Below are 15,502 nucleotides of genomic sequence, written 5' to 3' on the forward strand. Positions count from 1 at the left end.
CACAGTGACAATGGTACCTTTAAGGCAAGACAGTGCAACAACACAGATACCTGCTGGTGCGTCAACTCCGCTGGTTTTTCGAAGGGACCATATCACTACATTTATGAGAAATTATCTTCACAAAAAAATGTAATAACATCTAATTGAAGAAATGTTAATATATGGCAGACTAATTAAACTTAATGTGAATTCCAAGACAAGAATACCCCTTTAAGTCAATAACACTGTTTCAATAACCCTGTATTGATAACTGAGCCACCACTAACATAATGGGGCAGATTTACTTACCCGGTCCGTTCGCGATCCAGCGGCGCGTTCTCTGCGGTGGATTCGGGTTCGGCCGGGATTCACTAAGGTAGTTCCTCCGCCGTCCACCAGGTGGCGCTGCTGCGCTGAAGTTCCCCGGAGGCGCGCTGGAATGCCTTGAAATTCACCGGCCTATACCTGGTGAAGGTAAGTGTAATTTTCGCGACACATTTTTTGTCTTAAATGCGGCGGTTTTTCCGAATCCGTCGGGTTTTCATTCGGCCACGCCCCCCGATTTCCGTCGCGTGCATGCCAGCGCCGATGCGCCACAATCCGATCGCGTGCGCCAAAATCCCGGGGCAATTCAGGGAAAATTGGCGCAAATCGGAAATATTCGGGTAACACGTCGGGAAAACGCGAATCGGGCCCTTAGTAAATGACCCCCAATGGGTGGGGGAGGTCACAGATATCCTCTAGTCATGTCTTGTGGTAAATGGAAGCACTAGGCAAAAACAAAATCTATTCTGTTGAAGTGTCTGTAGTTACTAGTTATTAGACAATGAGTGACTAGAAAAGCAAAGATGAGGTTACTGGTCACGCATCATTACATGTAAACCCACTGACCGCAGGAGTCAATGATAACCGGTTGCTGCAGATATATTGGCCTTATACATGATAGTTTTAGTTGACTATAATCAATTTTAATTCAAGGTCCCTGGTCAACTGGATCCATCAACCATAGCGCTCTCTCTCCCGCCATCTGTGTCTGTCTGTGCCTCTCTCTCCCTAGCTCTTTCTAATTCTTTGGGGTCAGAAGCTCCGAAATAATCACAAATGCCAGGTTATTGCTAGCACTTGCAATTGCAGAGAATCCAGGCTTGTGACGGGTCATTCACAAAGAGCCAGCTCATTCGCGTGATCAACGTGAGCTGGCTCACCTCAGTGAGCCGATGGCTTACTAAACCCCGCCCGTAACGGCTCACCACGCCCCCTTTAATCCGATAAAATCGGGTTAAAAGTGGTGTGGTGTGACTTATTGGCCTGCAGCTCCCTATTATATATTTAATAGGGAGCCGTTCAGGAGCCAAAAGAGCCGGCTCTTCTTAGTGAGTGGAGCCTAAGGAGCCAACTCGCTAAGAAGAGCCGGACTTCCCATCACTAGTCCAGACCACATGGTCTGAATGAACAGAGACTATGTGCAGCACTCAGGGGTTGCCCCAGGAAGAAAAAGGAACATCAGCCTCTCCATATTTCTTGCACATACCACCTGCTGGAGACCTGCCAGGCTGTAGGACAGCCCTCCGATCCCCATACCAAGCACCGTGACCACAGCGTGCCCTAGGGCGCAACCGCCAGCTACTCCGGTATACTGGGCCTCGGCTGCCTCCAGGCCCCAAGAAAAGGCTAGGCTCCGGTGGGGGATTTTGCACAATTATTACCCCCTTTCTGCAACCTTCACACCAGGGAGGGCACAGCTGGCCAGGCGGTTGCCTTGGCCAGCGGTGAGTGAAACGCAGGCTGTTTCTGTCACCACGCCGGATGCTCGCCGGGGCTATCATACACTGGCGCTCTCTCTGTCTCTTTGTCTCTCTTTCTCAAGCACCAACAGTAATGTAGTGTCCCTTTTCTCTAACTAAATTCATTTTAACTCCGCCTCTCCATAGACTTCTATCTGATACTTCTGTGAGCTGCAGTCTTAGAAAACCAAGTCGGATTCAGGAGAGATTTCAGAATGCATTTCAGCTTAGGAGGGAAAAGAGCCAAAGTAAGTGGAGAATGAGGCAATTTTCTCTGATAAGATATATTAAAAAGTTTATTGTGCTCACTATTGATTTGTACCATATTTATGACCACTTAAAGGGATTTTCCTACCAAACAAGTTAGGCTTCATCCGCAGGATAGGTCCTAACTTGCTGATCGGTGGGGGTGTCAGCGTTGACCAGCTCGGCAATCTCCGTCAGCAGCATAGAAATGAATGGAGCAGAACGGACATGCGCGGCCATCTGCTCCACACATCTTGGTGAGGGGTGCGACGGAGGTACCTCGGACAACATCGGTCCCCCAGCTCTCGTACTCTGTGGGCTCTCATCACTCAAACCCCCTCCGATCAGCAAGTTAGGGTTTAACTTGTTTGGTGGGAAAACCCCTTTAATGACAAAATTAAACTGTTGTCTGATTTTTTACCAAAAGATAAGCATCATGAGGGATAACTGGGAGCTACGCATCTTTCATTCCTTCTCCTCTCTAGCAAACAGACAAACCCTGGAAAAATTTAAAGGGGTTCTCTGAATTACATTGGTGTTCGTCAAGGTTGACATGTTGCAAATCGGTCACACTTGCGCATATTTATTCCTCTTTAAAGGAGCGAAAAATATCAGTATACCTAACACAATAGCCAGAATACAATGACCTTGAAGCGATGCAATTAGAAAAATCTACCACCAGATGGCGCCATAGACAACAAAAAGTTTTCCTCTTCCAGAACAAACTTTCAAGCACTTTCTCCTCTTACTTTGGGAAAGTTGAATGTTTCACTCTTGTACTTTCTGCCTCTTGCCTATACAGAAATTTTTAATTAGAAAATGTTTCCAATGCCGACACTTTCTTTCCATGAAGATAAAACCTTAGTTTAGTCGGTTAATATTCCACTTTGACAAACTTTTTCCTCTTCTGGTGACGTCCCCCGTCAAGCTGCTGTGATGCTCCCCCCTTGCTAGTGTGTCTCAGGGGCAGGGCTTTCCATTAAAATGTGAATCACTAGGCTCCTTCTATATCCCCTGCCTACTCCTTGCTGTGCTGCTTGCAGTCACTGGACACTTTCTGCAGTGCTGGATTCTTAGGATTCTGATTTATTTCGCAAAAATCCACAGGAGTTGGTCCACTGAGTTCTGTCTGACGCTCATTGCCAGGTACCTAACTTTTTAATATTATTTGATGATTGTAAAGTGGCCCCAGATTTATGTTGGGAAGTGCAATGGTGACAGTGACACTTCTATAGGTCCCCAATGACTATACTTACTTATTAGTACTTCACTTATTAATGATTCTGTATTACATACTGATTAAGTCACAGGTAGAGATGAAAAATATAATTTAGTAATGCTCCTGGACATCATAGGCTCAGGGAAGGGGGAGGAGGGAGTAAGGAGCACCTTACTACTACCCATGCTTTGGAATAAGGTGACAATGCTGCTATACGATGCACATTTAGCTTTATCCTATAATATACAGAGGGACATTAAAAAAAAGTGAATCTTCATGCTGGAATAATGGACAAATACTTATTTTAGTACAATATGGTGCATTATTTGGTTAAACTGGTGTAACAGGTCAACACCATAATTTTTATATACATGTCTGGCATTATGGCTGGGAAATTGGTGGAATTTATATTCCGAGTGATACATAAACCTTCAAAATATTTGTAACTATATACATATAATAATAGTAATAATAACAACTAATCATAAATATTTATTATATTTTAGATCATTATTTATAATTATATTTGATTCATTCAAGTGTTATGATTGAATTATTTTTGTATCATTTAATACAATTAATCACAATTATTATAAAATAAAAAGGAAATAATGTATTCTTAACACTATAAATCATGAAATAATCATTCATGATGATTGTGATTTGTAAAGCGCTACGGAATTGGATGGCGCAATATAAATAAAGATTATTATTATTAAATAAAAAATTAAAAACAACATTGATAATTAGTGATGAGCGGACCCATTAGTATTCGGGCCCCTGCACCCAAATCCGAACAACCGCAATCGGTACTCGCATCGGTGGTGGGTGTTAACCCTTTAAATGGGTCCGCTCACCCACCGCTAACAGTCGCAATCTTTCCTGGCACCCATTGCATGTGCTATTGCTTACATGGCGCGGGCAAAGCAAATTGTATGGAATTGTCGTTCCCTGTGACATCACAGGGCGTGACAAGATCACTGCCAAAATGGCCAGCACTGAATGCTGGTGTTACCGGTGGGGGGGGGGGGGAAAGGCTGAACCAAATTCAGACTTCTGACTGAAGTCCTGGTTCGCACCCAAGCCAGCAATGTTCAATACGAACCCAAACATTGTGGGTGGAGTCCACTCATCACTACCGACAATAATATAAAATAGCAAAAATAATAATTATTGGTTATTATAGCACAAAATGCAAGAACCAATATTAATGTTATTGGAATATTTAAAAATACTAGCGGCATTTAAACTACTGCTAACGCATGCCGCCATTTTGGGGATGGTCGCCGTTCCCAAAGAGATAATTGCTGGCAATAAGCGTGGAAGCAACGTCTTTGCCAGTGGCATTTGAGGGAACCCGTCATCAGAAATTGGTCTAATAAATGATTACCAATATGTCATAAATACAGAAGATTGCAAAAACCTCTTTAAATTTGTAGGTAAAACCCAGATTTCCCTCAATGCTTAGAGATTATTTGAAATACAAAGGGTGAAATCTAGGCCAGCAGTAGAGAAACAGCCACAATATATTAATGGCCTATTTAAGGGAGTATTGGAGGCATAGTTTTCCTTTTCCCCATCCTGGAATACTTATTTGCATATTCCTTACTCAGAATTCTTATTAGCGTATGTATTTCCTTGAAAAGGATGTAACTATGAGAGGCAGGGCCCTATAGCAGACTTCTGAATTGGGCCCCTGCTCTAAGACACTTCTGATCAATCTCCCCACTTCACTCACACACACACACATTTATACAGTCGCACAAACGCACACATATAAAGCATGTACACACCACATATACACACACATATACAGTATATGCTATATAGATATTATACTGTACAATGTGCAGCATAATATGTATATAATTGTGCACATCCTCCATTCTTTAATGTCTGGTCAGATAACAGGGCCCCCTGACACTGTAGGCCCCCTGACACTGTAGGCCCCCTAGCAGCTGGTTTGGCTGCTACCACTGTAGTTACGCCCCTGGTCCTTGAAGTCTCTGTACACCTGAACAGGTGGCTTGCAAAGGCAAACTTTATAAGAAGTTTCATTCTCTTCCTGACTTATTTTTATGTTCCCAATACTGCACTGGCAAGGAACAATCATTCTGAAACGGTACTATTCACATTTGAGAGACTTTTTCTTTTAGAAACTTACTGGTTTGGCTATTATCCCAAGCCATGTTTGAAGACTTTATGATACTTGAGCAGAGAGTTAATAGGAATTGCCTTTTTAAGGTAATACTGGAGGCATGGCTTTCTTTTTCCCATCCTGGAGCATATTCCTTACCCAGAATCTTCAACGGAGCATGCATGGCCTTATAGACTCGGTACACGGTACCCAGAATCTCCATTATTAGTTTAAAGGGGTTGGCCATTAATAAGAAAGTTAGTTCTGGGCAATCTTATATGTTGATACCCTAGTGATACCCTAGTTTTCAACCTGTAGCACACACTATACATCTGTCATCAGATTGTGCCATCATAACTACATACAAATACGAAAGTTTACCTGGGTAAGTGCAATACCCTAATAAACTGGTAACACTTTCCCCTTCTGGCCAGAGGACCCACTGTCAAGTGACCCACAGTGGACACTTTCGGGACTTCCTATCCCGTTTCCTGTGGACTTCCAGTGGACACTTTCGGGACTTCCTATCCCGTTTCCTGTGGACTTCCAGTGGACACTTTCGGGACTTCCTATCCCGTTTCCTGTGGACTTCCATCGGGTCAGGAGGACATGTGCTCATTATTGACCTGCGGCGGCCAAGTTATTTCCCTGGAGGCTACATTCGGAGTGGGTTGTCTCTGAATAAACGACCCCTGTACCTTTGTCCTGTACAGGACTGTCATTGGTTCTTGTACTGTATATGCACATAAAAAACTGTACACACAATCAGTAACCAAGCAAATTAATATATAACATGAGCTATAGAGACAACTTCATTCACCTTTGTCCCAGACATGCTTGGCTGACCCATCCATGGGCTTTCATGTTTCCCCCCTTTGATAACTATCTTTCTGCAAAAAAACAGTACAAACAACTAAAAGCAAATCAGATAACAAGTGACAAGACAGTATGATGTACATATCATGACATGTCACTGTGCTACACTACCTTGGTCATGCTAGACTCTCCGGTCCTTCAAGGAACATTAGAGGGTAACGTGTGAAACAACCCTCTAACACTATCCCGCTATTCATAGTCACATCACATGCTGCCGAATCAATGGCTCTCAATGGAGATATAGCTTGCAGACATGAGCACCACATAATGGGGGCGTTGTCATTAGGCTTCATAGTTCTAGAAATTCTGCTAAAAATAAATGATCACTTCCATCACGAGAGAAGTGGAAGTGGCATATGCTGATCTTGTGAGACCTTATAGATGACCTCATTGGTGAAAACTTGGCTGTATATAAAGGTTTACGTGACACTCCTCCTTAAAACTACACCCAACGCAACACAAAATTCTGCACTGTAAGGGGCGTTCCGGTGCAGACTTGAACCATGTGCCACATTTATCATGTAGAGTCTGCCAGAATTGTGCCCCACACTCTATTTGAAAGGTGCACCAAAAAGTTGGTGCACTCTGTCAGAGGCGTGCAGGGGGCACCAGATTCATGAAGAATGGGAGCCACATTTCATGAATCTAGTGCACCCCGCAATGTTTTTATAAATGCGGGCCATGAATAGTCAACAACAGTAAATACTTCTCATCTTTATGCCATTGCTATATTGACCTCACCCATTGGTCTCACATTGACTTCTGCAATCGGTAACCCACAGAAACACCCACTCCATCCTCCATGGGGGATAACATAGGGAAGGTTAACCTGACAAGAGGGGCGCACTTGGTATTTTGACTATTAATGCTTAAAGGGGTCGCATCATATTAGTAAATCATCCCCCATTCTGACTGGTGAAGGTCCGAATGTTGGAACTCCCTCGTTCACGATAATGGGACTCTGTGAAATCAGGAGTACGTTGATCCCATTTTCACTAATTGGGGACAGTCGGGGGGCATAAGTCCTGCAATTTTATTCAGTGGCAAATATAACAGAGCATAGTGCTCTGATATCCCTACCACTCACTAAGAAAGTGATAGGGAGTGCTGGGATGCCATGCTTGACTTAATTGAGAGGCAGGACACATGCTCATCCTGATGCTCCACCCATTAGTGACAACAGGACACCCGTTCTGTGGATTGCAGGGGTCTCCTTCTCGTGATTGGTCGGGAACTCAGTACAATCCCTTTAACATAAAATAAATAAATAATTCTTTATTTATATAGCGCACACAGATTGCGCAGCGCTGCACAAAGCATGGCAAATCACTCCCTGTCCCCACGGGGCTCACAATCCAAGAGTATGTTTTGGAGTGTGGGAGGAAACCAGAGGACCCAGAGAAAACCCACGCAAACACGGAGAGAACATACAGACATTTTGCAGATGTTGACCTGGTTGGGATTTGAACCCCGGACCCCAGCGCTGCAAGGCTGAAGTGCTACTCACTCAGCCACCATGCATATGTATTGTCCAATTTTGTTTTCCAATTGGAGGGTCACATACAGTGACCTAGAGATGTCAAGAGTAGAATATCCTAAAACCAAGCCATCGAAATGATAGCAGTAGGAGACAAGTGTGTTCATTTTGTAGGAGTAATGGATATATTTATATAAATGTATCACAGTTTTCAAGGCAGTCAGATGATGTTAATGATAATAGCAGGAGATAAGTGTGCTGATTTTGGAGGAGAAAGTGACTATATCTTCTTCAAGTTATATGATTTTGTTGGTAAAGGACCAGCGTATAGTGATAACAGCAGAAGGCAAATGTGTGTTGATCGTGTAGGAGAAAAGGATTTTTATATACGGTACATATGTCACAGTTTTGAGAGCTGCATGTGGATGATCAGATGACCCAAAGGATATCCTATATGCAGTCAAATGGTGGTGATGATAATAGCAGCAAGAGATAAGTGTGCTGACCTTGTTGGAGAAAGTGACATGTCCACTTAAATGATTATAACAACAGAATTGCACATGAAGTTATATATTTAGGGAAACATATTGATCTTGTAGTAGCCAGTCCTATCATGGTAATAATACAAACAGCAGAAGACATTTGTGTTGATTTTGAAGGAGAAAGTGACCTATCCTCTTAGAGTTATTTAATTATGTAAGTTTAGAGCTCTACATATAGGACCAGTCATATGTAGTGGGCAGGAACAGGACATCTAGTAGCCAATCATGTCTATGTCAAGGTTTTAAGTGGAGAGTTGCCTTTGGGTGTTCAGTGTCCCATAATTAGATGTAGTAGGATATCCTATATGCAGTCAGACGATGGTGATCATAATAGCGGCAAGAGATAAGTGTGCTGACCTTGTTGGAGAAAGTGACATGTCCGCTTTAATGATTATCACAAAGTCATAAGAGCAGAATTGGACATGAAGTTATGTAGCTAGGTGTATATATTGATTTACCATTAGCCTCTCTTATCATGGTAATAATACAAGCAGCAGAAGACATTTGTGTTGACTTTGTAGGAGAAAGTGACCTATCCTCTTAGAGTTATGTGATTATGTAAGTTTAGAGCTCTATGTATAGGACCAGTCATATGTAGTGGGCAGGAACAGGACATCTAGTAGCCAATCATGTCAAGAAATGATAACAGCAGAAGACAAGTGTGTTGAACTTATAGGGGAAAGGGATATATATATATATATATATATATATATATATATATATATATAAGGTTTTGAGCGGAGAGTTGCATTTGGTTGATCAGTGAACAGTACATCTTGTAGCCAATCATATCATGAAATGAGAACAGCAGAAGAAAAGTGTGTTGAGCTTGTAGGACACAGTGACTTGTCTATGATATCCACATGTGTGGTTATCTTAGAGATTATACAACTGTAGTAGAAATAAAACATCCTTTGCACAATCTCTTTGTGGGAATTCTAACAGCAGAAAAGCAATGAGATGATTATGTAGGCGGCAGTGACCACATAGGGAAATAGGAGGCCATAAAGTGAGAACGGAAAGAGAAGGATTGGGACAAAATATAATAATTCTGAATGCAAGTTTTCTGATTATACATCTAGCTTTTTGAGGCAGGATAAAGCTACACCAAAAATAGCAGATGTTTTAGGCTAGCCACCAAATACTTAACGGTACAAGGGGAATTTACGGTTTTATAGGGTCTGTGACTAATCACACGACAGCTGTTTTCTCACTCCGGGTTCACTGACTCATCTACTCTAATTCACCATAAATTTCCCTTCCAAATCTCCCCCAGAATCTTATTTCGTAACAACACCTGGCGACAGCAAGGATCTCCCAAGCCGTCTAATGGAAAATAATGAGCAGCAGGTCTCCTTTACAATCCCCGACCGCAATGAAACAGCAGATTAAACAAGCCGTACACATTTTTAATTGGTCGGCCAAACCGGGCGCTTTTGTTTATTATGAAGAGTGTGACCCACGGTGGCTGACTTAAACCCTCGTTTTTTTGTACATATGGACCTGTTGTTGTTGGATTTCACTTATGTTTTCCTATAGAGGAATGTAAGCGTCTTGTAGTCAGTGAGTTGTGGCTAAGGCAGTGTTCACACAGCTGTAATACGGGGGTCATTACATAATCTCACAGTGGATAACCTGCAATTTATGCTTCAGGATTTCATTGCTATGAGTTAAAGTAGAACCTGTTGACTGTAGGTCAGGTGGGGCCACGCAGGACAATCATAACCCATAAAGTGAATGGAGTGTTGGTCATAGATGAGCAGCGGGGCATCAATCACTGGGAGTATTTAATAGGACTTTTCATCCCTATATTCTCCCTATCATAGGGGGTCCCATTACTTAGACCCCCATCCAGCTGAAAGTTTTTCACCATCCTGGGGATAGGAGATAAGTGTCAACCCTTCTAAAGGAACTCCATCACCAGCTTTTACTCAACTAAACTACTGGTCCCCTCAGGAAAGGGATGAAATATTCTTTATTGCCTAACCCCTTTTATGTTAAATCTTGCTCATTTACCTATATAAAAACATCGATATGAATATGCAAATGAGCTGAGAGTCACCTTTTGCCTGTGAAAAGTCACATTTTGAGATTGGAAGAGAAACGCAACCTCAGACACACCTATCTTGGGTTCTACGGAACCAAAGAATCTCATCTTTCCAGTCGCTTCAGGCTTGTGGTTCTGTTAGCTACAGAGCTGGGGTTATAGGCAGTTAAAGTCATTGGGACACATTTACTTACCCAGCTGACCGAGTTCACCCGAAGTGCATTGTCCGACCGCAATGCACTCTGCCGCGATTCACTAAGATGTGTCACTTCCCCACTCAAGTCCGCCGGAGTTCACCATCTTCTTCCCGGTGTTTGTAAGTGCATTGGATGCGACACAATTTGAACTTTAAATCCCGCGCCCAGTCCGAATCAGTCGGATCGTCTGACTTCTGTCGCATGAAATCCAGCACAGCTGCGCCAAAATCCGATCGCGTGCAACACAATCCCCTGCTAAATTCCTGCCCCAGTGGCGCAAATCCTGAAAACGTCAGGAAGTCTGACGGAAAATGCGATCCACGGACCCTTAGTAAATAAGCCCCATAGCTGGTAAAGTGAACTCCAGATAGATATCCAATTTCGGCCTATGTATTTAACTGCTTGTATGTCAGTTCTTTAGCTCCCACAAGCCTGATGTGATGGAAAAGATTCGATTTTTATCTTTATTATGATAAGACAAATGGTTCTAGGTCCTATACATCCCAAAATGGGGTTGTATGAAGTGATATTCCTGCTCCAACATCTAAAAGTTTCTCCTAGGCAAAAAGTGACTCTTCTTAGCTCATTTTCATATGACTTTTTATGATTACATGGGTGAATTTTAACATAAAAGAGGGAATTATAGAAAGGACATTTCATCCCCTATCTGAGACGGATAGTTTAGTGGGGTAAAACCTGGCATCAGAGCCCCTTTAAGCCCCTCACCACTACAGACAACCAGTAGATATAATATTAACCTGTTTACTCTTAAGACATAGTATGACCACTTAGAAGCTTTGGCCCCCAAAACCGTCTATATTACAATCGACAACTGGGTGGCAGTATTTTGTGGGCATTCTTTAGTATTATATGGCGGTACTTAGGTGAATAGTTATAAATAGACATATACAGCGAGATTTATCATCAAGTTTCTGAGGTAAAACTGTTCTTGTTGCCCAAGGAAACCAATCAGAGATCAGCTTTAGTTTAATAGAAAGCTGTGGGAAAATGAAAGCTGAGCTCTGATTGGTTTCCAAGGGCAACTAGAACAGTTCTGCTGTAAGAGACTTATGATAAATCTCCCCCATATAGATAAAAGAGCCTTCTGCTTACAGCAATTACAATGCCCCCATTCATCCATAGTAACAAAATCACTAAACAGTAAATAATTCTAAATGTTTTTTTTTCTCCATTTCACTGAGCCCTTATTCTATAAGAAATACCAATGCACAACACACACATCATTATCCAGTGTCTTAGTTCCCATATTTCATAGAGAAAGAATCCATAAATATGTCATTTCCACTAACATCCGAGACCGGCTGATGTTCTGCTACTTGGTCACCCTTCTCTAATGTCACATTTCATTAGTTCCAACCGGGTTGTACTGATTTCTTTGTTACATGGGGTTTGCTGCAGATATAGGCCGCCATTTATCAATACTAGTGCAGTCTGTACTATACGGTAATAATAGATAATAATTCTTTATTTATATAGCGCACACAGCTTACCAAATAGTTCCCTGTCCCTAATGGGGCTCACAATCTACTCAACCTGCCAGTATGTTTTTTGGAGTGTGGGAGGAAACCGGAGGACCTATGTGCAGTTTGCCTGCGTAGTGTGCAGGGGGCGCCAGATTCATCAAAATTGGGGTACAATCTTGGAGTCCCCTGCACTGCTCTGGAAGTGTGCACCATTTTTTGGGGTGCACTTTGTTCATGCTGCCTAATAGTGGCACAGACAGCATTGTGGGGCACGTCAGTAATAAATGTGGCGCATGGTCGGACTAAGCACTAACATGGCCCTATAGGTGCACATTTTTTCTGTCTTGTCGGGCACAGTGCAGATGCGGTATACAACCGGCGCTGACACTTTCTAAATACATGTGCAAGCAGTCTGCACATGTGCAAAGTCAGACAGAAAACTGGCGCAAACACTTTAATAAATGTGGGCCATAGTGTTCAGGATCCCAGTAAGGCTAGGTTCACGTCATGTTTATCTACATACTGGATTACCAAGGTATTCTTACAATTTTAGGGGTAGAATGGATCATAATCATACAGTGGGATCCGTCTTCCTATTCCGAGGAGTGAATATTGGCAGAAGGCGGTGAATGGCTGCTACCGATGTTCAGGGTGTTTCCCCCAGTGATGTAACTATACTTACATGGAAGGAGGCGTCAATCGGGATCTCTCTGAACGTACGTTCAGCAGAGGCCAGGGGTGGATGCAATTCTGCTGCATTGGTCCCTGATAGGCTGTTATGTCCTATTATGGTTGTATATGTCTCCAAGCAGGAGGTAGCAGGTTGCAACATATACTGTGCACAAAGTAGTATTGTGTCAAGAAAAAGATTAATGCCCATATCGTGGCACATTTACTAAGGATCGCGGATCGCACTTTCATCAGACTGTTCACGGTTTTCTTGATTTGCGCAGCTTTGAAAGGTATTTAACAGGGGTTTGCGATGGGATTGTGTTGCACACGATCGGATTGTGGCGCAGCTGCGCTGCCTTTCATCCAACAGAAATGGGGGGGGGCAATCCCACTAATTCGGACTGAGCACGGGTTTTAAGTTTCAAATTGTGTTGCAAGACAATGCACCAGGAAGAAGATGGTGAACTCCAGCGGACCAGAGCGGGGAAGCGACACATGCAGGATATCGGGCGCACAATCTTAGTGAATTATACACGGACAATGCACTTTCTGTTAACTCCTCGGAGCGCGTATGTAAATGTGCCCCATCATGTTCAAAAACATTTTGCATGTACTGGTCAACCCATTTCCATATGCCTACACATGGTAAGAAAAATACAAAAAAATTCTGCAAGTGGAAATTCTTTTACTATTAGTGTTGTTCAAACTGGCCATATATGTTAAGAGACACCTAATCTTTCCTGGAAAAGAAGATCTTCCTCAAAATAAAAATCTTCGGTCCCAAGGTTGGCCAAAAAAATGTAAACGTGCTCTACTTCTTTCAAAAGAATGCCATTATGCCATTGGTTGACTAAAGCAAACTTTTTCCTTGTTAAAGGAAACCTATCACTTAGAGGTGTTAGTTCTTACACAGAGATACATGGCACCATCTCAGGGTGAGCTGGTGCCGGGGCATATTTTTATTAGTAGAATAAACCGCTATATCACAGATTTATAAGTTATATTAACATTTATCTTGGCGCACCGCACTAGGGCATGGTGAACCATGCGCGCGCCGGATTCTGAAGTGCTGGAGAGCCGGTGACGCCTGTGCAACTTAGCATGGCCTGTTTCCCCGTGCAACGTCACCAGCTCTCCAGCACTTCAGAATCTGGCGCACGCACGGGCGCGCGCATGGTGCACCGTACCAAGATAAATGTTAATATAACTCATAAATCTGTGATACAGCGGTTTATTCTACTAATGAAAATATGCTCCGGCACCAGCTCACCCTGAGATGGTGCCATGTATCTGTGTGTAAGAACTACCACTTTTAAGTGGTAGGTTTCCTTTAAAGGAGTTGTTCACTTTAAGTACATTGGAGCAGATAATTGATATTGTTTGTGTAATGGAAAGTTACACAAATTAACAATATACTTTCTCTATCAATTCTTAATAATTTTTCTACATCTCTTCTTTCTGTCATGTAATAAACTTCGGCCCATGGTCATGTGATGTCACACAGGTGCATGGAGAGAGTAATCAAGGCTGTGTGATACTAACAAGCTGGCCACCTGTGTGGCATCACATGACCAGGGACCAGTGTTTATCTTCAGGAAGTATGACGTTTCCTGTTGCATGACAGCAAGCAGAGATCTAGAAAAAACATTAAGAATTGATACAGAAAGTATATTGGAAATTTGTATAACTTTTCATTACACAAACAATATCAATTTGTTGGAATGTGCTTAAAGTGGACAACCCCTTTAAGTTTCACCCAACAAACACTTGTTATGGTTCAATTTGTCTGTTTGTCAACCAACATCTACTCTGTAAAGGACATAGAGGTTGGATCGCCCACTTGGATCCCTTCTATCAGCCATAGTGAGGTCCACAAAGGAAACACCTCTCAAAGTAAAATGAACATGACATCTATTTTCAATCTTTGGGTCTGATGGCAGTACATTTCTGAATAAAGAGAAGTTTTAACAAGTTATTTTATGAAGACATCATATTATTAGGGCTTATAGATAACATAGAAGTATCTTCTGCTCACAACTCTTCATGAGTGGAGAATGATTAAGCAAAAGTAGCGCCGTATGTGGTGGAACTGTCCTAATAGTTGGAATGTTGGGGCAAATAGCAATACAGTTGGGCCCAAACCAGGATGACTTGAAGGTCTTTGGTCCTAATGCATAATATAGAAGTTCCTCCTACTTACCTTCACCTCATTCACCAGTGCATGGTCCTTCTAAGCTCTCCAGAACCTCACCCTAAGCTACCACCTCACTATTGGTTTAGTGTAAACCAATAAAATCTATATTACAGTACCCAAAATTATTATCATCAAATTTTTAAGATTCCATATTTGCCTATTTAGGCAGTGCTTAATGTTTTCACCCAGGGATACTTATTTCTGGCCGATTTATTTTTTTATCTACCATACATACGCAAACTCACCTTTCTGGCTTCCCCCGCTGCTGGCTATATAATGGCGCAGGGGGCTGGCTATATACTGGGGGATATGGGCTGGCAGTCTATATACTGGGGGGCAGGTGCTGGCTATATACTATGGGAAAGGGTCCGGCAGGCTATATACTGGGGAGGATGTGACCAATGCATTTCCCATCCTCGGCTTATACTCGAGTCAATAGGTTTTCCCAAGTTTTTGTGGTAAAATTAGGGGCCTCGGCTTATACTTGGGTCGCCTTATACTCGAGTATATACGGTACCTACATCCCCCCCACTTTAATATTCTCCGCTGTTCGCACTACCGATTTCATAGGCTGCTTGTTTTCTTAAGAAGACAATATTTTCTTGCCATATTCTTGAGTTTTCCTTCCAGCTGTGTTAGGCTAATCCT

At 42.5% G+C, this 15,502-nt stretch overlaps 1 protein-coding gene across 1 annotated transcript in view; it reads left to right on the forward strand.

The window, feature by feature from the left end:
- Positions 1-3,012: 3,012 nt before the first annotated feature.
- Positions 3,013-15,502, forward strand: part of PLEKHH2 (pleckstrin homology, MyTH4 and FERM domain containing H2) — an 89,675-nt gene continuing 77,185 nt past the window's right edge. The window contains exon 1 of the mRNA XM_072140260.1: positions 3,013-3,155. The gene's annotated coding sequence lies outside the window, so the exon portion shown is untranslated. The remainder of the gene's footprint in view (positions 3,156-15,502) is intronic.

Source organism: Engystomops pustulosus, chromosome 3, assembly GCF_040894005.1.
Source record: "Engystomops pustulosus chromosome 3, aEngPut4.maternal, whole genome shotgun sequence".
In the NCBI taxonomy this organism is placed as follows: domain Eukaryota; kingdom Metazoa; phylum Chordata; class Amphibia; order Anura; family Leptodactylidae; genus Engystomops; species Engystomops pustulosus.